General features: G+C 52.6%; 1 protein-coding gene across 1 annotated transcript in view; it reads right to left on the reverse strand.

Moving 5' to 3' along the window:
• Window positions 1–20549, reverse strand: part of LOC119434973 (transmembrane protein KIAA1109) — a 51982-nt gene that overhangs the window by 2141 nt on the left and 29292 nt on the right. The window lies entirely within an intron of this gene.

Raw genomic sequence — 20549 nt, forward strand, 5'->3', positions numbered from 1 at the left:
AATTTCGGGTGGCATTGCAGATGCTAAGTTCACGTGAACAAAGCTTACTTTCTTGAGTCGAACGAGTAATTTCAATTTGTGCGAGGCGAACTAATGAGGGAAGCAATGTGCGACATCTCAACACCACGGTCCACCCGGTTGTGTCCCTCAACGTGCGACAGGCGGCTTTGTTCAGCCTTAGGCCTAATGCGTCGCTACTTTGACAACCGGCATCCAAAAAAAAAAAAAAGAAAACATCACCCAAAATGGGCACAAGAACAGGCAGCCGCGAGGAGACGTTAGCTCTGTGAGGTGGTCCTACTCCGCTCGGTGCACACAGCATCCGAGTTGACGGCGCCCACCGTCCCAGACGGTGTCGGAGCGCCCGGTGCCAGGCCGCAATACCAGTCAGCCTGTAGCGGCACCCGTGGCCCGCGGCCACCCGGCTCCCTGAGCCTCGACTTCCGAAGTCAAAGATATAGAAGAAGCTATTTACATAAGAAATTCGGACCACCCACGAGGCTTCCGTACTCACTCGCTTCAGGCTTGCCAATGCTCCGCGGGCGCTAGGCCTCGCTCTCCCAGGATGCAGACCACGTGGCTCTCGTACCGACGAGTGTACTTCAAAACACTCGCGAAAAGGCTTAGCATGTTGAAAAGTTCAAACACGCTACAGCAACAGTCGCCTCGCTCAAGAAAGCACATCGCCGACACTAGCGATCAAAATCCACGCTAGGACTACGCTTCAGTTGAAACATCTCGAACCGAGCAAAACTGTTAAAATTATCGTCCGATGCCCCAAGAGGTCCACGTTGGGCAGCCAGATGTGGGGTCTCACATGTGCTCTTGGGACAAAGGAACGACAACACAGTAGTGCAAACAATCAAAGGGCATTTATTGCGCCTTTCATACACTAATGCACACTAGCCGAATTACTACCAATTGAACATTCACATGGGCGCGCGACAAATCAAGGAAGTCCGACTCACCGCGACCCGATAGCGAGCGAATACGTTCGCCCCATGCTATGACACCATCGCCTAGTCGTTCACGTGTACAGTCACGCGAACGGTGGCGCGCTCGAACGATCCGTGTTCGTCCATACCGGTGTCCCGCTCTAAGCCTTGCACGACGGTCGCGCGAAGCGGGCTGGCGCACGCGCGAAGCGTTCGTGCGTGTTGGTCGCCGATCCCAAGCCAAAGAGAGAGCAGAGCGCCTCCGACCTTTTTCTCCCAAGTGACCTCGCCGTTCGGTGGCGTTAGCATCGCGATACTAGCGCCATCTCTCGCAACGCGCCGCAACGACCGCCGGGCTTAGCCACGCAGAGAAGCGGGACTACAGGAGACATGCGGGAAAAACAACATCAGGGGACACGTGAGAGTCGCGCATCCCCACAAGTGATGGAGCAAACGGTTCAAAGAAAGAAATAAAAGTTGCAAAGACAATCCAAGACCGTGCCAAAGCCACCGTGCAATCACCCCCAACACAATTGCAAAGATTGATGAGCTGATTAGACAAGAACAGAGGATAAGCATCGATGAACTGGCAGAGCGTGTAGGGTAAATTTTCTTGTAGAGGTGACATCTTCCAATATTCCTTTTTGTTAGAACTGTTCGAGTTCGGAACAGTTTTATCGAGCATTGTATAAATCAGAGAAAATGATGCTTTTTTCCACGCATTGAAATAATTTGTTCATGTATTTAGTGTGTTGTGTGGAGTGCGCAACACGATGCAGTGAATGGAGATAAGCAAGAAGCAGATGACAAGGAGTGCACGCACTGAGTCGAATTCCATGCTGGATGGAAAACGACAATGTTGAAGAGCGTCCGGCACATGAATGCACGGCGCAAGAAGAGAAACTAAAGAAAAAAAGCCAATCCAATCAGAAGAAACCACGGAGCTTGTGGGTTCTTGGTGCTTCAAGCTTCAAGCAGCCAATGAGCAAACGACAAATCGGCCAAATCGGCAGAAAAGCGAGCCGCGCTGGCAGAACGAGGGAAGAGTTTCAGAAGCGGCACCAGGAGAAGGTCGGCCACAGGACCGGGGGTTGAAGACGGCCCAGGCCTTCGGGTTCCGAACCCGAGCCACCAGGACTTCACCCAACTGGGGCCTCCTGCTAACCCCTTCCTGGAAGTCGCCAGTCTGACCGATCGTCAACTGCTGCCCGAGGCTGGCGAGCTTCTGTGCCCGTGGGCAGAACGTGAGCGGTCCGGCTACGGGCCCGAGTTCCACACTCAACCTGGCCGAATGCTGCCGCCGTCTGCCCGTGCTGTCGAGCCACCTCCCCGTCTGCCCGTGCTGTCGAGCCACCTCCCTTCTCTCTCCACGCCAGAGCGCGACAGCTCTGGTCGCCCGTTCAACGGGCCAACACCCCGACCTTTTGGTGAGACCGACACCACTTCTCTCGTCGTCTCGTCTCTGTTTCGCCGCGTCGAGACTGTAGTGCGCATTCACACCTGCTGCCTGCCCAAACTTGCCTGTTATTAACGTCATCCTAGCCCTAAGTGCGTTTCTTGCTGTGATGCCTTTTGAGTGTTTGTTTTATGTTTTTTTTCTCTTTCTAGTTTTATTAAAAGTTTATGTGTGTTTTCCAACAAACGACTTTGTCCTCAATTGGGTTCTCGGAGGCTCCGCCTCAGAGAACCGTCAGAATCGTTAAAGAAAAGAACCTGCATCACATTTAGTGAAGTTTGTAACCTCCCTGCTGAAATGCCCTACTGGGTGGGGCGCGATGCAGGTAACTAATAAATAAATAAATAAATAAATAAATAAATAAATAAATAAATAAACATCAGTCACAGTTCGGTTCACACCATAATTCATGACCATCTCAGTCATCAGCTCTTGTGTGCGCAATGAATGCCGAAGATTTTGAACCACCGCCAAAAGACGGAGAGGTTCGGTGCTGCCTTGACTCATCTGATCCGGTATCACATTGAGGGTGATGATTTCTTGTCTGCAATTGTGACCGGGGATGAATCATGGTGCCACTACTACGAGCCTCAAACACGGCGGCAAAGCTTACAGTGGAAACATTCGAATTCATAACCCCCAAAGAAAGCAAAGGCCACCATTTCCGGTGGAAAGGTGCTGTTGGCTTTTTTTTTTTGATCGTCAGGGGCCGTTACTGATCAATTTGCTAAACATGGAGAAACTATCAATCGTTTCCAGGAAAGTATTGTGAAATGCTGGATCGGCTGCATCTTGCAATCAAGAACAAACGACGTGGGAAATTGACAAATGGGGTCATCTTGCTACACGACAATGCCCTTCCCCACGTCGCTGATGTGGTTAACACGAAACTGTCAAAGTTCAAGTGGGAAACACTGCAACATTCGCCAGACAGCCCAGACCTGTCGCGTTGCGACTTCCACATTTTCGGGCAATTGAAAAAACAGCCCAAGGGAACCAGATTCGTGCCGGACAATCACGTGAAAGAGTCAAAGACTTTTCGAAGCAGCAACCCAAGGAGCTCTATGAGATGAGAATCGCGCAACTCGTTAGTCAGTGGGACAAATGTCCAAATGCTCATGAAGGCTACTTTTAAATAAAGTACCCCGTTTGTCATACATTCGCATTGGCTCGCTTTCATTTGACTCGCCCTCATATATTTTTTTTTCTTGGAATCCTAGGACATTCCTTTATCTCATGGCCAAGTTTCTCGAGGAAATGTAGAGCAGAATTTGAGAAAATTTCACTTTTTTAGTAAGTTATCTTCGAAATCAGGAAGAATATCAGGCTTCGGGAGGTGCTATCCAAGGAGGTTATATACGTAAGTTCTGGAGGGGAGGTGGCTCTCCAAAAGTGAAGCCGGTCTCCGCCATCTTGGTAGCGGCAAGAAGGCCAAACCACTGTAGCCACCATAGCAGAAGACGCAGTGCGTTCACTGAGCTTATTGACTGTGCGCTGCTGGAACAGTAACCGTTTGTGGCATGCTTTCAGGGCACTAGAACACCTCAGCAGGTCATGGCTGCACTAACCATGTAAAGATGATGCAGAGTATAATTTTTCCCCTCTAACATAAGCCGACATGAGAACCATCTTGAAATAGCATGCAACGTCCAGGCACAACAGAAAGGAAGATGAACATAGGCGCAAACTAACAACTGATTTTATTGAAGCCAGACCACAGGTATGGAATATCCAGAAGCTGCGCAGGGGCACTGTTACAAGGAAAATGGAAATCGTCAAACAGGAAGTGATTAAACCAGGTGCGAAAGGAATTTCTTTTGTGCATTGTACAGTGCAATTGATGTTTCGTTTACATACTCCTGACCTGCTTTTCTGATATTAAAAAAAAGCCTCTAATGCTTCACGGTTTCTGCTTGCTCTTGCCTAGGATTTTCATGCTATGGAAACGTGATTCGAAGTGGGACAGCTACTGCAGTGGTAAGCAAGATGTGTATTCTTCTTACTAGCTAGATTTCTTGTGTGTTCCCTGAGTCGATCATTAATGCATTACCCCATCTGGCCGATGCATACTTTTCTGCAGGATAGGGGAATCTTGTATACGATGTTGTTGGCACACTTAACAAAACGCTTTTTTATGGTTCTTTTTACAGCCCACATTTTTGTCTGCACAAGTGATGCGACAGCTCAGCTGAGGCAAGCTTCTTGGGGTTGAAAAAATCATCAGCACGTTAAACCGAGTAGGCCACTTTTTTAAGGCAATTTGTGACCTTGTGCATATACAGAACCCCCGCCCCACCAAAGAAATTCGCACACCACTCAACGTCAAGAAATGCCTTGCAGTGATTTGCAAGTATGGAAAATTTAAAGGTTCATAAAGCAATAACGGAGTGCTGCATCTTATGAGAATTAAAAATCAAGTTGTCAAACAGCTCTTTGTGTTGCAAGAAATGTGGAAAAGTTAATTTCAGGCGCATATGCCCCTTTATTATTGAAGCTGTAAAAAAAATTCCCCGGTGATTACGATACTTGCTAATGCGAAATCTGAGCACAGCTCTATATGTGTTTTCATTTCGAAATATATTGGCTGATATATTGGCTGCACGAGACAACCTGTCTCGTGCAGCACGTTGCAAACGGAGCGAAGTCGGGTAATTGAGAGAGGAAACGAGCGCATGGGTGCCACATGGGCGAAATTCACAGCAGCCGCCGCAGACAGACCTCCGCTCATGCAGCGCTTGTTTCCATATATGGTATCATTGGCGTCATCGATGAACAGACGAAGCGCACTACTCTGGCGTCAAATCGTAGCCATCGTTGCCGCAGAGCCCACCTTGCGCAGCACTATGCCCTTCTTCTCACGCTTTCACCATACCCTCCTCCTCCACTTTCTGCCTCATGGTTACGCTGCACCCTCTTCCTCTGCTTTCCTTCTCACGCTCTCTTTGCTATCGCCGTCTTTCATCTCCTGCTGTGCTCCACATTCGCTTTCATCCTTCACTGTGCTCATTCACTTGGTTACGCCGACGGCCGACGCTCACCGCAGGAACGGGCACCTAAGAGCTTCGCTTTATTATGTGTCACACGCGCATAAAAGAAGGAACAAGCAAATGAGGGCACGGGCGCGCAACAGTATTCTTTCGAGTTGTTTTTCAAGCATCAAATAAAGCGCATGTTAACTCGGCTTTATTTTTTAGTTTTCAAAATTATGGTGTCGCGACAAGGATTTAGACGTACAATTTAGACCTGTGACGGTGAAGCAAGCTCCCTGAAGAGGATGGTCGACTAATGCAATTAACACACCTACGCAGCGACAGAAACAAGAATGATCCACGTCATTACGTGTATTCTAATGCCGGACATGACGATATGGAAAGACTGTGATGGAAACGTGTGCTGTTTGAAGCAGCAGTCACCTGACCGTCATAATATGACAGCTCTTACGCAACGAAATTTACACAACTGCTAAGACACAGCAGGTTGGATTATAATCTCGAGGGGCCTTCAATGCGTCAATTATTATGAAGAATATATCGGCCATGTGAAGTCCCATGCATATGTATTTATCAGAGCTCCAATCAACGACTATGTGCTCTCGCACAATGACTCTAATCTAGGACATGCCCAGGTTAAGTTACCGAAGCTTGATGAGCCAAAGCTTCATGACGACACCATTAACTGGAGAGAATTTTGGCATGAATTTGAGCCCATAAGTCAGCAGAACTGATATTTACCACAGGTAGACAAATTGAAATATCTTCGGAGTTACCTCACGGGTAAAGCAGAAGGGGTCATCAGCGGCCTGTTGAACACTATAACGAGAGTTATACCAGAGCTATAGAACTTCTCCACGATTCGGTTACAAATAACTGATATTTAAGACCACATGCACTGCCTTCTAAACCTCTGTTCCCGAAAAAATTTCAAAGGGCTTCAAATGTTGCAAAAGTGATTACAGACTCCTTTGTGAGGGTACCGGGCCGACGCAAGGTGGCGTAGAGTCGCAGGCACGAGACAATAGGCAACTGTGTACAGTAGCAGGACGGGACGGTAGGCAACGGTATGTGGCGGGCGGGGGAACAAGGAAGGCGTGTGTGTGCGGTCGGCATGCGGGGAGCGTGCGACAACGAACGGAGTGAGTGAAGTAATCGGCAGAGCAAGCCGCGTGCGTTGCGGTGGGACGGAACGCAGACTGCGTGCGTGTGCATACGCCGAGGATTTTTCTTGAAATAAAGAATGCACTTGACAAGTAGGGGTTCGTTCGACCGGACCTAACATAGAGGACCAAGAATTTTCTAGTGCCAGCCAGCCAGTTGCGCAGCCTCTCCTGCCATCTTTGATCACCCAAGGACTGTTGGCTTCGAACTCTGGGACCACAATGGAAAGGGAGAGACTCGCGGCTGATATAGCTCAAATTCTGTGCACCACGCCGCTCAACGACATGGTTAGGACTGACGAGACAACCGGCGCGGGGCCAGCGCTCAACATCAAAGGTGCGCCCGTCACAATTCCGAAATTCAGTGGCTACCAAGACCGACACTCGCCACAAGACTTTCTAGAGAAGTACTCAGAGTACTGCGATATTGCAGGGATCCCCCCTGACTGCCGTTTGCAATTGCTTCCAGCAGCATTGGAGGGGTCAGCAAACAATGGTGGCGCTTCTCAGATGGGAACCCCGACTGGCAGTCCTTCGCGTCCGACTTTACGGCTGAGTTTACCACCGTTGACTACAAGTTTAAACTAAAAGCAGAGCTAGATCAGGTCGCTCAGCATCCAGCAAAAACCTCAAGCAGTTCATTCACGTCATTGCCGAATACTTTGACAGTATAGCGGAGCCTGTTTCAGATGCCGAAAAGGTGGAACGCGTGCGGAGACAAATGCATCCGACATTCCAAGACCTAACAGCCAGCATGAGCTTCGCAAACCTGCAAGAAATGGTGAAGGCGTCCAGCCCCATCATGGAACGCGCTTGGCATCACCTGCGCTACGTGCCCTTGCCACCACCGCGTATTGCCCAAACAGCAGCTGATTTGGCCTTCGTCTATTCATCTCTGCACACCATTGCAACGCCCAACCAAACCCTCCCTGCCCAGCAACGAGAGTCGCAGCTGAAGCCTGCAGCAGTATCGGCTTCTAAGTGTCCGTGGTCAATGACGCTTCTTGCTGGAGCCCCGGAGTGGAACCCTTCACCTGTGCCATTCGCTCGCACGCCGAACACGGGTAACTACGGTAAAATTCTGAGCAAGCGCCCCCACCCGTGCAAGAGCCCCCCCCCCCCCCCTAAATTCACGGCCAATTTCAAATTTCCGCGCCGTTCCGGGACAGCGCCCCCCCCCCCCCCCCCTCCGCTTGCTCCCGCTCCACACCAACACTGGCCTGCCACATCCAGTCCACGAAAATAATGGCAAATTCAGCAAATCGCACCGGTGCGCATTGGGGTGCCCCGATGAGCCATTTATCCAATCATGGTTGCACCCACGCGCCCCAGTGGGCACATGAGTGCATCGGGGCGAGCTGCAGCTGGCGGTCTGTAGTTCACGGACCGCCGGCCGCCGGTGAGATCTGCCTCTCGCACGGCGCAGAGGAGTTCCCTGCGGCACAGCGACATGACCACTCGGCGACAGAGGAGTGGTCGCGGCTACGCTCTGGCATCGCCAGCAGCTTCACCGCTGCTAATCACTCGCCACCGATATCGTCGCTAGGCCTTTTTCAGTTCACTTCGAATCTGTAGCAGATGGCGCTTCAGCACGAACCGCCGACGCTCCCAAGCAGCAATGTTTTGTTACCGCCGTTGCCGCTTTACCCTCTCCTTGCAATAATTTCACACGATGAAGTAAACATGCTGATATTTGCGGCGCCACCAGCTGCGATGCGAGCATGGCCGAGCTGCGGTTCGCTGTCTGCCGTCGGTAGCCATGCACTGCAGCTGAGCTTCACTTGTATCGGAACTCTCATTAGCGCTAAACGTTTCACCGTGGACATATGGTTTTTAATAAAGTGAACATTATGCATCACACTACTCTATAGCGGATATAATTTTGCCTGGAATAGGTGCAGCGTCGATGCGCTCTTTCTGTAGTTCTTTCGTGGTTTTGAGTAACGGTGGTTTGAGAGTTATAAACACCACTAACAAATCTTTGGCTTAATAAAGGTCATGTTGAATAAAATTTTAATGCTATTCCTACTGCGTTTTTTTTTTTTTGCGGGAAAATTTTGTCGTGGCCATCTTGAATTTTGGTGCCGTTCCGGGATAGCGCTCCCCTAACTTTGCCGGTAATTTCGACTCGCTCGAGGGGGGGCGCTTGCTCGGAATTTTACGGTACACTTCAGCACCGCAACAGCTCGGGAGAGTGCCTCAGAACTTTGGGTTTCAAGCGACGCAGGGTATCCCGCGATTCGAGCCGCCAAACCACCGTATCACGTGTCGTCGATGTGGCGGTTTTGGCCATATTGCACGTCAATACGCTACTGCTAGACCACGTAGAAAACCCCGCTGTTTTTACTGCCATTCACCGGGACAACTACAATCAGATTGCCCGGGAAATGGACGAGCGTAGCCGCTTCTCCGGCCGACGGCTACACGACGTCCCTGCAAGTGCTCGCAACAGCCGGAAACAAAGAACCACTGCTTAAACTGTTGATTGGTAACAATGTCCTTTATGCATTCATGGACACTGGGGCAAGTGTGAGCTTAATAGGTAGCCGTGCCATCGCAGTGGCCAAGTGTGCGGGAACCACCTTCAGGGAAGAACCACAAACCCTGAGGCTATCAGGCTTGCTCAGGGCTGGTCACAAACTGCACAATCGGTTCGCTGTCGTATTCGTTGGCAAGGTGGGTCCAGGAAGCAGCGTTTTCTTCTTTTGCCAGAGCTGTGTCACGATGTTGTCCTTGGGCAGGATTTTCTTGAGGTGGCAGGTATTTCTCTGCACATGGGCCTTCGCGGATGGTCATTGCACTCTGTCCCATATGGGCTCGTCAAATTTAAAAAGGCACCGAAGCAGCCATGTGCATCAGATGCTAGACACTGACCCCTGTCAGTCTGTAAGACAGTGTTGCAATGCGATAAGCAAGGTCAAGAGCCTGATGAAAATGTGGCCAGCTCTCTACAGGCCCTTTTGCAGATGTGCAGGATGTATGCCACAATACCACTGAGAGTGGTGAGTGTAGTGTAGACAACCTTCAGGAGGAGCAGAAGCAGAAACTTAATAATATCCTTGCAGACCATAACCATGTTTTTACCTCTGCCAGGTCGTACGTCCCTGGTATTTCACAAATAGACACAGGCAGCGACCCACCGGTTAGATGCAAGCTGCGCCCGGTTAACAGCCAAAATAGAGAAATTCTTGAGGGTGTATTCAGATTTGCTGGACCAAGACCTCATTGAGCCCTGCTCCAGTTCCTTGGCCAGTGCCCCTGTATTAGTAAAGAAGAAAACTGGAGGATATCGTCTTGCGGTTGACTACAGACCCTTAAATGCAATCACACTGTGCCAGTATACCCCATGCCCCGCACAGACTGGGTACTGGCTCAGCTCGGCCACGCTAGGTGGTTCACGAGCCTCGTCCTCGCTCAGGCTTCTTTCAAGTGTCAGTTGCTCCCGAAGATGTACCGAAGACTGCATTCCTGTGCCATAGAGGAGTGTTTAAATTTAAGCGAATGCCATTTGGGGTAGCAGGTGGGCCGGCAACATTTCAGTCTCTCATGGACAAAGTGTTAGAAGGCATAAAACACAACTACTGCATGGCATTTCTTGAAGATGTGCTCATTTATTCAGAGACTTTTGAGGACCACCTACAACATATCGATGAGGTACTGCAAAGAATTGGCTCTGCAGGTCTGACAATCAATCCCAGCAAAGTTACATGCTGTGAACAGGCAATAAAGTTCCTTGGACATGTAAACTTTCCAGGCAAAGTCAACCTGACCTGGACAAGGTGCAAGTGGTTGCAGACATGGAGGAAGGAAAATATAGGAGGTAGCATTACGTCACGCAGCCCCTTGACAAGCGAACACAGCAGTGGTGGCCCAACACGAGACCTCTTGCGTCGAGATCCCGGAGAATCGAGATTTGCCGAGACGTTTGGTTACTTAGTTTTTATCGGTACGTGCTTGGCTGGCAGCTGCTCACATGCAGGAAGCAAAAATAATTTTCCTTGTTTTGTTTTTTCTCCCTTGTTCTTGGTTGTGTTTATTTCAAGAGTTTCAAATGATTTCGAATGGGTATTGAAAAGAAAAAAAAACCACGAGTACTAAAACCTACCGCGCGTTCTGACATTTTCATCACGTGTTGGGCCACCACAGTCGGCGACAGTGGCGTTGCGGTATGCTAGCTCCCTCATATATTTTCCTTCTTCCATGGTTGTAGAGTTCCCATGCCCTAAAGCAGTCAGGGAGCTCCAATCGTTTTGGGCCTTGTAAGACGCTACAGAAATTTTATCCCCTGGTTTTCTGACAAAGCCACACCCCTGACAGCTCTCCTCAAGAAAGGAGCCTGTAGGAGGACGTGACGGCGGCCAACGAGCCGAGCCATCGTTCCCTGCTCAGAAGGGCGAAAGCGGCTAGCGGAGCGGCGGCTGCGACGACCAGGGGGCTGGCTTCTATTTACAGCCGGCACCAAAGTGCCGGCTGAGAGCGCCGACCAAAGCGCCCCGCGTTGTGGCGTCAGCGGCCGTTACAGGGTCACCCGCCCAGACGGAACGGCGATGTAACAAGTTGAGCCCTGCTCCAGTGATCCAGGCGGCCGAACGAGCCGAGCCGTCGTTCCCTGCGCAGAAAGGCGAAGTGTGAAAAGGGTCCAGGCAGTCCAAGTAGTGCGAGTCCGTTGAAGCGAAAGGGACTAGCCAAGCCCTCCGGTGGACGAGGCTGCGAGTGGCGCTGCGGACGAACGGTTCAACAGCATGGATAGTGTGAAGGCAGACGCCTCTGCAGCAGTTCACGGAGGTCAGGCATAACGAACGGGGACTGGGCGCTGCCATTGATAGGCACGACAAGCCACAAACTTGTTCGTCACGTGTTAGCGGATGCGTGAGCTCTGGTGGATGCAGCTTAAGCAGGCGCTTGTCCGGTCTTGCCCAACCCGCGGTAGACGTTGCGGGGTCTCACACGGGCTCTTGGGACAAAGGAACGACAACACAGTAGTGCAAACAATCACAAGGGCATTTATTGCGCCTTTCATACACCAATGCACACTAGCCAAATTACAACCAATAGAAAATTCACATGGGCGCGCGACAAATCAAGTAAGTCCAACTCACCGCGACCGGATAGTGAGCGCTATGAGTGAGCGCGGTCCCATGCTATGACACCATCGCCTAGTCGTTCACGTGTACGGTCACATGAACGGTGGCGCGTTCGAACGATCCGTGTTCGTCCATACCAGTGCCCTCCTCCTAGCCACGCGAGACGGTCTCGGGAAGCGTGGATCAGCGCACGCGCGGGTTGTCCGCATCGCTCACTGACCCCAACCCGAAAAGGAACAGCCGTCTCCCTTTTCCGCCCACGTACCCCCCGCCATCAGGTGGCATTAGCAGCGCAACACTAGCGGCATCTCTCGTAATAAATACGCAGCAAATCCGCCGCCCTAAAGCTATGCGGCAAAGCCAGATTACAGGAGACGAGCCGTGCGGGGACGCGTGAGAGTCGCGCATCCCCACAACGTCGCAAGCTGCAAACCTCTGCGCGCGACACCGTCCGAGTCAAGTGAAGAGAGTCCAGCACGCGCCTGGCGCCAGCACACGCCAGCACGAGTCCAGCCTGGGTGTTGCCATGGTCAACGACGTTGGAGTCAAGTGGTGCTCGAGACGGCAAGGAAGGGGTCGTCAGGCAACGCTCAATGACAGCACCGGCGCCGGTTGGCGAAGATCTGGGAGAGCCGGGGCAGCAGCTGCCGGGTCAGGTTGCTTGGTGAGCGCCACTGTGGGCACGACGCGAATGACAGGATCAGGTCGCGGCTGCGAGACACCATTAAGACTAGAGTCGCGGGATTTTGGTGTCAGTCCATCTGCCGGATCTGCGTCGCGCGACAATTGTTCACAGCCTTCATCGTCTGACTTGTCAGAGCGGTCGCCGGAAGGGCCCAACGGCAAGTCGGCCGAAGGAGAGGACGGGCAGTGCAGGGCAGGGACGAAGGTCGCTGCTGCTGCGTCGCTCTCGCTGGCCTGTAGGTGCCGCGGTCTGTAAACAGTTGACAAGGTCAGAGGCAGCAGAGTCGGCACGGGGTAGGGCTGGCGCGCTGACACGGAGGCTCGCTCAGCCGGCCGCGTGGACGAATTCGGTGAAGGATTGGTAGGAGGCCGAATGGCAGGAGTGACGTCATTGTCGCCAGACCCGACGGCGTGGGGTACGGGATCTGGTGTTGGGTCGGCGATGTCTCTGCTGCCACGTGTCATCGTTGGTGGCGATAAAGGCGATGAAGTGGCCTGAGGACGATTGCATACGGGCGCAGGAGCAGACGCGCTTGGTGCTGGCCATGATGGTGTTGGTGGAGGACTCGCGCACCGTGCTGTCTACCTCTGGAAGAGGGTGGTAGGCAGCACCGTAGAAGTCGAGCAGGCACTGCTGCAGTGCGTCGTACGGGCGCGGGCCAGGCGACAGAACGCCGAGGTGGAGCTGGGGAGCAAGCGGCAGGACGTCAAGGAGTACTGCATACTTGAACTCCTGAATCCAGATGTGGTTAAGCTCCAGAGCCGCCTCGGACTGGGCAAACCATGCGCCGACATAGCTGGACGAGACCGGGGGCAGTGGTGGGTCGAACTGTGGCTCCGGCCAGGTGGCCACGGCGGTGTGTCACTCGATGCAAGGCGCGTTGTCTCGCGTCACCACTGTAGGATGACGTGACGGTGGCCGTACGAGTTGTGCCATCATTCCCTAAGAAGGGCAAACGACGACCAGCGTGGCCGGCTTCTAGAACGACACTGCGCGTGCCAAGCTTGCGCTTCTTTATTTTCTTTTTAACAGTACAGTGGAATCTCTATGATACGATCACGGCTAATACGAATTTCCGGAATTTTTCTGTGGTCACGGCAGAGCCCCATTACTTCGCAACGTGCTAGAGAACGGTTGTTACGAATCAATTTTCGACCCGCGTCGGTTGATACGAATAAACGCCGCCCCACCAACGGCCGCGAAAGAGAACAGCGCGCAGTCACGCGCTTTCTCCTTTGGGTGCCGAAGCGCCTAGGCGGCACCGGACAGCGAGGAGGCCGCGACTTAGCGCGAAGAGTTTGATGCGGTGGTGCTTTTCTTGCTTTTGTGCTTTTCCCCACGCAGGCGTGGGGAAGCACGGCCGCCGCAGCGAGCGAAGGTTCGTGCGGTCTATCGCTTCAACGGAAACTGAGCGGCGTAAGCACAGCGCATACAAAGGTCAGAGCCGTGTGGAGGTCGCTTTCAAGATACGGCACGCGCGACAACCCGACAGCCGGCACAGGCGCAAAGTACAAGGATGCATTTGTTGGCAGAGTAGAAGCCGCCCCCCTTCCCTCCTTCCCTCCCTCCTGCGCTGCCTTCCCGCTTTGCTCCTTTCTCGTGGGAGATTGCGTCGCCAGTTACCCTTGCGCCCGGTTGCAAGATATGCATTTGGTGCCCCGCAGCACAGCGTTGCCCCCCCCCCTCCTCCCTCCTCCTTCCCAAACCCCCACGGCCTTTTGCGCGACGGAAGTTGCGTTTGCTTGCTCTCCGCTGTGCGTTCGCTCTCTGTGAAGGAAAGGCGCGCTTTCACTCGCACATACGGCGCGCGGCGATGATTTTATCGCCCTTGGACTCCTGCTCCACATCTCATGCTCCTGCTCCGCATCGCCCTAGTTGATCTCCTCTCCCGTCGGTGGGTGCACCTCGTTGAGAAACGTGCTCGCTACCGCTCTTGTCGGCAAGATTTTCCAGCGAAAGCCGCATTATAACCGGTATTTCGTCTCACGCGGCTGCACTGTAAGCGGTATGCGTATACATGGAGTTGTATGGGAGGGTAAACGGGAGTCGAAAAAGGCCACATTGTAGCCAGTTCTGCACTATAAACAGTTACGTTGTAAGCGATCTATACTGTAAATGCTTTTTACGTGCGTGTGCCTGAGTGAGTTCACCTCCGATTCTTTAATGTAGCTAGTTGTAATTGTGTTTCAATGATACGAATTTCGGCTATTACGAATTTTTTCGTGACACCGTGAGATTCGTATCATTGAGATTCCACTGTATTAATATAAAACTAGCGGTAGTCCTTGGCGGAGACAATCATATTTGTTCGAGCATTCAGAGGCACTCTGACACAGCTCCAGCCTAGTTGCGCACAATGATTGCAGATGTAGTACGCGTTGCCTCAGTGTCGGGGCAACAGGTACTTCCGCTGACGAAGTTGGTACGGCCAAGGTCCTTTGAAATACCCTGACAAGACCGCGCCATCCTCTTGTGTTCGTTGCGGCCCATATACGGAATTCATAGGGCTTCATCACCCTGTGCCAGTTGATAGCCATTTTCTCCGGAGGGTTGAGGGGTTGGTTCCTGGTCTTGCGGCCTTTTTCTCTTGAAGAAGCCCAACTTCCACAGGCGTCGGCGGGCGCTATAAGCCCATTGGGTTTGGGGTGCCGAGCAACAGACAGCATTCGAGACTCTGAGGCTAACGTTGGGAGGAGAGGTGACTGTGGTATTGCCCGACCTGAACAGGCCCTTTGTGATTGAAACAGATGCCAGTGGCACTGGCATATCGGCATTGCTGTTGCAGGAAGTCGAAGGTGAACTCAGGCCTGTGTCATTTATAAGCAGGACCCTCGTGCTGCTGAAAAAAACTATACTGTCCAAGAATGGAAATGCTCGCTGTGGTGTGGGCTGTCGATAGATTCGACCGTATGTAGAATTCACCTCACTTGAGGTGCATGTGACTATGGATCTGCGGATGTTACAATTGAGCAGACATGTGCAGAGTGGACGGGTGTGAGATTATAAGGGTTCAAGGTACCATAAGGCGTCGTAAAGAACGGGCCAACGTCCAAGCGGATACACTAAGCAGGTGCCCATCCCTGCTGCCGAATCTGCTCAGCCTGTTGTTGGTAGAAACTGGTTCCAATTGAAGTGCAAGGAGAAACAACAAACCATTTGTTTTGAACTGGCAGCCCTGCATTGACGTGGACTGATCGGCCCACTCACCGACACGCAAAGTTCCAGTGGAACAAACACAAGGATCCACTGCAAAGTCTGGCTCGCTACCGGTGACGCTAAAGAGTCAAGATGGGCAGGCCTAGCTATGACAGGGAAATCTCGAACAATGGTTAGCTTATGTACACGGCGGTGAACTGGAAGGTTGACTGGCTTCCCCAACAGTTACGAGACATGGCACTGAAATGGAGCATGACCACACCCCTAAGTAGGCATTTAGCTTCTTTAAAACTAGGAAACGGTAGGTCGGTTCACATGGCTCGGTATCCGCTCCGATATCTCCCGTAGATCTGCAGCTGCCAGCAGTGCCAGACTTTAAAAACCTCGCCGGCAAAAACCAAAAGCCTAGCCCAACAACCTCGGCACACAGTCCATCGGGGGTGCTGGCAAGACTCCAAGTTTGTTAAAGCTTTTCCTTACGTGCGCCTACCTCCAAATTGACATCGATAAATGATCATGTTTTTTGCCGCATGGTGTGCCTAGCCTCCATTCTAGCGACACTGGCAAATTATTCAAAGCAAACTGTGGAAAGGCATTCTCCAGCACTGGGGATCAAGGAGAGCACACAGTCTCATACAGACCAGCAGGACAAACTGTGGAAGCCAAACGAAACGGTTAAACAATGCCTGGTGGGCTACTGCCCTTCCCACAGGGGAAAAGGACAAAAGCGCTCCGAAGTGGCGTCTGAAGTGTAGTTCCGGATTTATGCTGCCTCTCTGTGCTATGGGTGGGAACTACGCGAAACCGTGGAGCCAATCACAATCAGGCAGCTGGCACCAAGGTGCCCCCTTCTGCGCCTCATGAGCTGCTGAATTGGATGAGTACCTTCGAGATGCCTGGGCCTTTGCACAGGACCACCAACTTTGGGCAAAAAAATAGCCAGACAAAGTATTACCACAAAAAGCGCACTCCAGCTACCTTCCAGTTGGAGACTTGATTCTCCGGGGACCACGCACCCGCTAAGTAAGCAGCATATCAGGACTTGTTGCTGGGCTAGTTGGTTCATCTTATTCCGTAGGTTTAGACGCACCAAGGACGGAGAAAACAAAAAAATTACAAAAAAAATCGATCGGACAGGAAAGAGCACCACTTGCCATAGTTATTGAAAGCAAGCAAGGGTTCAAATTATAGGAGCGCGATCGGTGTGGTGTACGAAATCCACTTGATTGCGGCAGGGTTTTATCGATCGAGGCCATTGCATCAATGATAGGGAAGGGATATGCTGTCTATCAAGAAAAGATTAGTGCACATTTACCTAGCACTGTGATTCCTGCACAGTGAGGCCGACTTTTCTACAGTATAGACCACTTATAACGTAAACGCTTATAGTGCAGGACCGGATATAGTGCGTCTTTTTAGACTCCCGTTAGTTTGCCCATAGCACTCCATGTATACACTGTGGGGATTGAGGGTTGCGCCGGCATGATTGCGCGCGCTTCGCCTGCTCTGCCATCCCTCGCCATCGTTCCCTGCTGGCCTCCTTCTCTGCCCGCGCCGCCTAACCGGTTCCCGCGGTGGCGCTGCGCACGGGCGGTTGTGGTGAGGGCGGAGCGCTGACGTCACGACGCGGCCGGTTATCGGCTGCTGGGGGGAAGCGTGGACTTCTCTCCGGGACCAGCGCACGGTACGTTCATGCTTTCCTCTCGTCCGCCGACACCTTTGTGACTAGGACTGGAGCTCGCGCACGGTGCCTTTGCCCGTGCGGGGAGCGCGTACTTTGTGCTGATCCTTTCCCGACGCTAAGCCGACGAGCGGTGCCATTAGTGCTCGCGCGAGTCGCCGAGCCGCACTTGCCGAAAGCCTAAGCCAAAGGATATTGCCCGTATTCTCGCGAGTTGACCCATTGGTTATCGCCAGAGCAAGTAGCATAGCCGCCGGGACTTTTCCTAGCGGCGTGTCCCAGCTTGAGCCTGTGCTCTCGCCGCGACGTGCTATAGGCGCCTGTTATTGTTCGCCCTGGTGGGGGACCCCTTTGGCTCCCCTCCGTGCGGGCGTTTGTGCAGTGCTGGTGCCGACGGTTTCAGTAAACGGTTTCCGTCAACTCAGGGCTTTACTGTGTTTTTTGCGTCGCTCGGTAGCCCCTTGCGGCCTCTGAGCTCGCGCGCGAGCGGTGCTGGAGGCGACGGCTGACGCGGCCCTGTGGCTCGCTAAGCTCGAACCCGCGGTGGTTGGTCTCCGGTGAGACACCAAGAACCCACAACACTTATCGCTTATCATGCAGTTGCGGGAAACGAAATACCGGTTACAGTGCGGCTGCCTGGCAGTACGGAAGTCAGCGGAGACGGCGAACGCCCCTCAAACGGGCGCCCCAAGGAGTGCTCGAGGAAGAAAGAGAGACGAAGTGGAGGAGAAGGGCACGTGGTGCGAACGAACAGCGAGTGAGGCTGAAACCAGAATCTTGAGTGAGAGTCGTGAAGTATCACGGCGCGCATAGCGAGCGTGCGCCACGAAACTGCCAACGCCGGCTAACGCTGGCTTCACGATAACAGCAGTAAACGAAACTTCAGGGAGCGGGTGGCGCCGTCACATCACGCGAAGGGCGCACGCGGAGATCGTGGAATGTGAGGGAGGAGGGCGGCAGGGAAGCGGATTTTGCCTCGGCAACTGCGCTGCTTCGGTGGCTCCCCTCGCCCTCCCTTGTAGCTCCCTTACTTTCGACTGTCACCGTGCGCGCCCGCCGCCGTGCAGGCGGCGCCGCTCCAGCCGGCCTGGCACCAGCTCCCAGAAGTTTCGTTTTCTGCCGTTGCTCCAGCCGGCCTGGCGCCAGCTCCCAGAAGTTTCGTTTTCTGCCGTTATCGGGAAGCGGGCGCGCGTGGGTAGTTTCGTTTAAAGTCCCTATATAAGAAAAGTACCGCCATCTACTCTTTCCTCCGCCGTCTCCTCTCCTAAAGCGCTTGTTTTTTTCTTTACTTTTGGCTTGCGAAAGCAAGTCGACAGTGGCGCACCTAGAAAGTCCACGTTGAAGCTTTTAGGCCGGGCGCGCACCGCCGCCGCCGCCAGCAACTGCGGCTGCGTCGAGGACTTTGAACATGGCTCTGAGGCAGAAAAACAAAACAAAATATAAAGAAATGAAAGCACGCGCTATCATCGTCCAATCAGAGATACAAGAGAGAGAGATGCGGCATTGATCAAAGGATGGCGGTACTTTTCTTATATAAGGCCTTTAGTTTCTTTGGCCGGCTTGGGACAGCGCCGCTGCTTCCCTCTGTGCCGTAGCCGCAGCGTGCAAGGTTAACACGTGACTAGAAAGTAGAGGAAGCATAAATGAGAAAGAAGGGTTCACTGCCATTTTCTAGACGTGGCTACAGTAGCGTGGCTGAGACGTCGGCAGGTACACGCTTGTTCCAGTGCAACGCAGAATCGGCGACCTTGCGATTTGAGAGAGGGTGAAATTTCCGCCGCATTTCTTTTTTTTTTTCGTTCATGCGTAACATTGAGGGGTCTCTCCTAAGCTTTTACTCTATGGCGGTGCCGGAGCAATGCCGGTCGGAGGCGCCGCCGCGTGATTTGGTTCGAATTAACGAGATTCGCCTGTAAATTAAATGCAAACATTTTAGCCGCATTCCTCGACTGTTGCATACACATGGCGGCTCGGTGCACATGTTTTGCATATGTGCGGGCCTTGAAAATTGTTGCTTTGGTTACAGTATGGTACCGCTTATAGTGCGGATATTCGCGACTCCGGCGACTTACGTTATAAGCGGTCTGCACTGTATCTGCATTCTTGGCAAAAGCAAAGATTTCCTGGCACGGGAATTAATGGAGGCTTACTTCATTGCTATGAAACATGACATCTGTGTCAGCGATACGTCTGTGGCTTTACGCAGCACTGAACACCAGTTTCTGCACTATATGATTGGGTAATGATGCAAACTTTGAGTCATGTGCGCAAATATACATGCGCACAAGGCCATTTTTCCTAAAATTGACTCTTGTCTGCTTTCAATTGTGGGGATGCGCGACTCTCACGCGTCTCCTGTAATGTGGCTTCTCCGCGTGGCTAAGCGCCGGCGGCCGTCGTAGTGGTTGCGGCGCATTGCAAGAGATGGCGTGAGTGTCGCGATGCCAACGCCACCGAATGGCAGGGTGATTTGGGAGAAAAAGGTGGAACGCGCTCGCTCTTTGGCTGGGGATCGGCGACCAACACGCACGAATGCTTCGGGCGTGCGCCGGCCCACTTAGGACCGTCTCGCGAGGCTAAGAGCAGGACACCAGTATGGACGAACATGGATCGTTCGAACGCGCCACCATTCGCGTGACCGTACACGTGAACGACTAGGCGATGGTGTCACAGCGGGGCGAACATATTCGCTCGCTATCGGGTCACGGTGAGTCGGACTTCCTTGATTTGTGGCGCGCCCGTGTGAATGTTCTATTGGTAGTAATTCGGCTAGTGTGTATCAGTGTATGAAAGGTGCAATAATTATAAATGCCATCTTGATTGTTTGTATAAGGAAGAAGTGCGTCGTGTAGAGCTCCGCAGCCGGATCGCCAGCGCTACTGAAGTGGGGCTCGGGCTCGCCGCTGTTCCTGGTGCGCCTGGCTAACCTACGCTGCTGTGTCTTCCTGTCAGCGTCTTTCGTGTCGTCCACAGCCGTGCTAGACTTCCTTGTCATAATTGGTGGAGGTTTGCTGGGTCTCCTGTAATCCTGGAATTGCGCAGCCGGATCCTCCCTGCCATCACGACCTCCGCAGGCACCACGAGCTTACCACCACCTGCTCCCCAGTGCTCCGTATGCCCCGGTGCACTCAGTCAGTGGGACCCTCCCATGTTGATGACCACGACGTTGATGACTGGCTATCCTCATACGAACGCGCGAGTCTTAACAACAAATGGGATGACACCACGAAATTGACCACCGTCCCTTTTTACCTCACCGGAATTGCCCACTTGTGGTTTTGCAACCACGAAAGCGAAGTCCCAAGCTAGACTGTGTTCAAGACAAAGTTCAGCGAGGTCTTTGCCCACCTGCTGTTCAAAAGCTTCGTGCCGCACAGCGTCTGCAGTCGCGCTCTCAGC

The sequence above is a fragment of the Dermacentor silvarum genome, unplaced genomic scaffold (genome assembly GCF_013339745.2).
Source record: "Dermacentor silvarum isolate Dsil-2018 unplaced genomic scaffold, BIME_Dsil_1.4 Seq357, whole genome shotgun sequence".
Taxonomy (NCBI): domain Eukaryota; kingdom Metazoa; phylum Arthropoda; class Arachnida; order Ixodida; family Ixodidae; genus Dermacentor; species Dermacentor silvarum.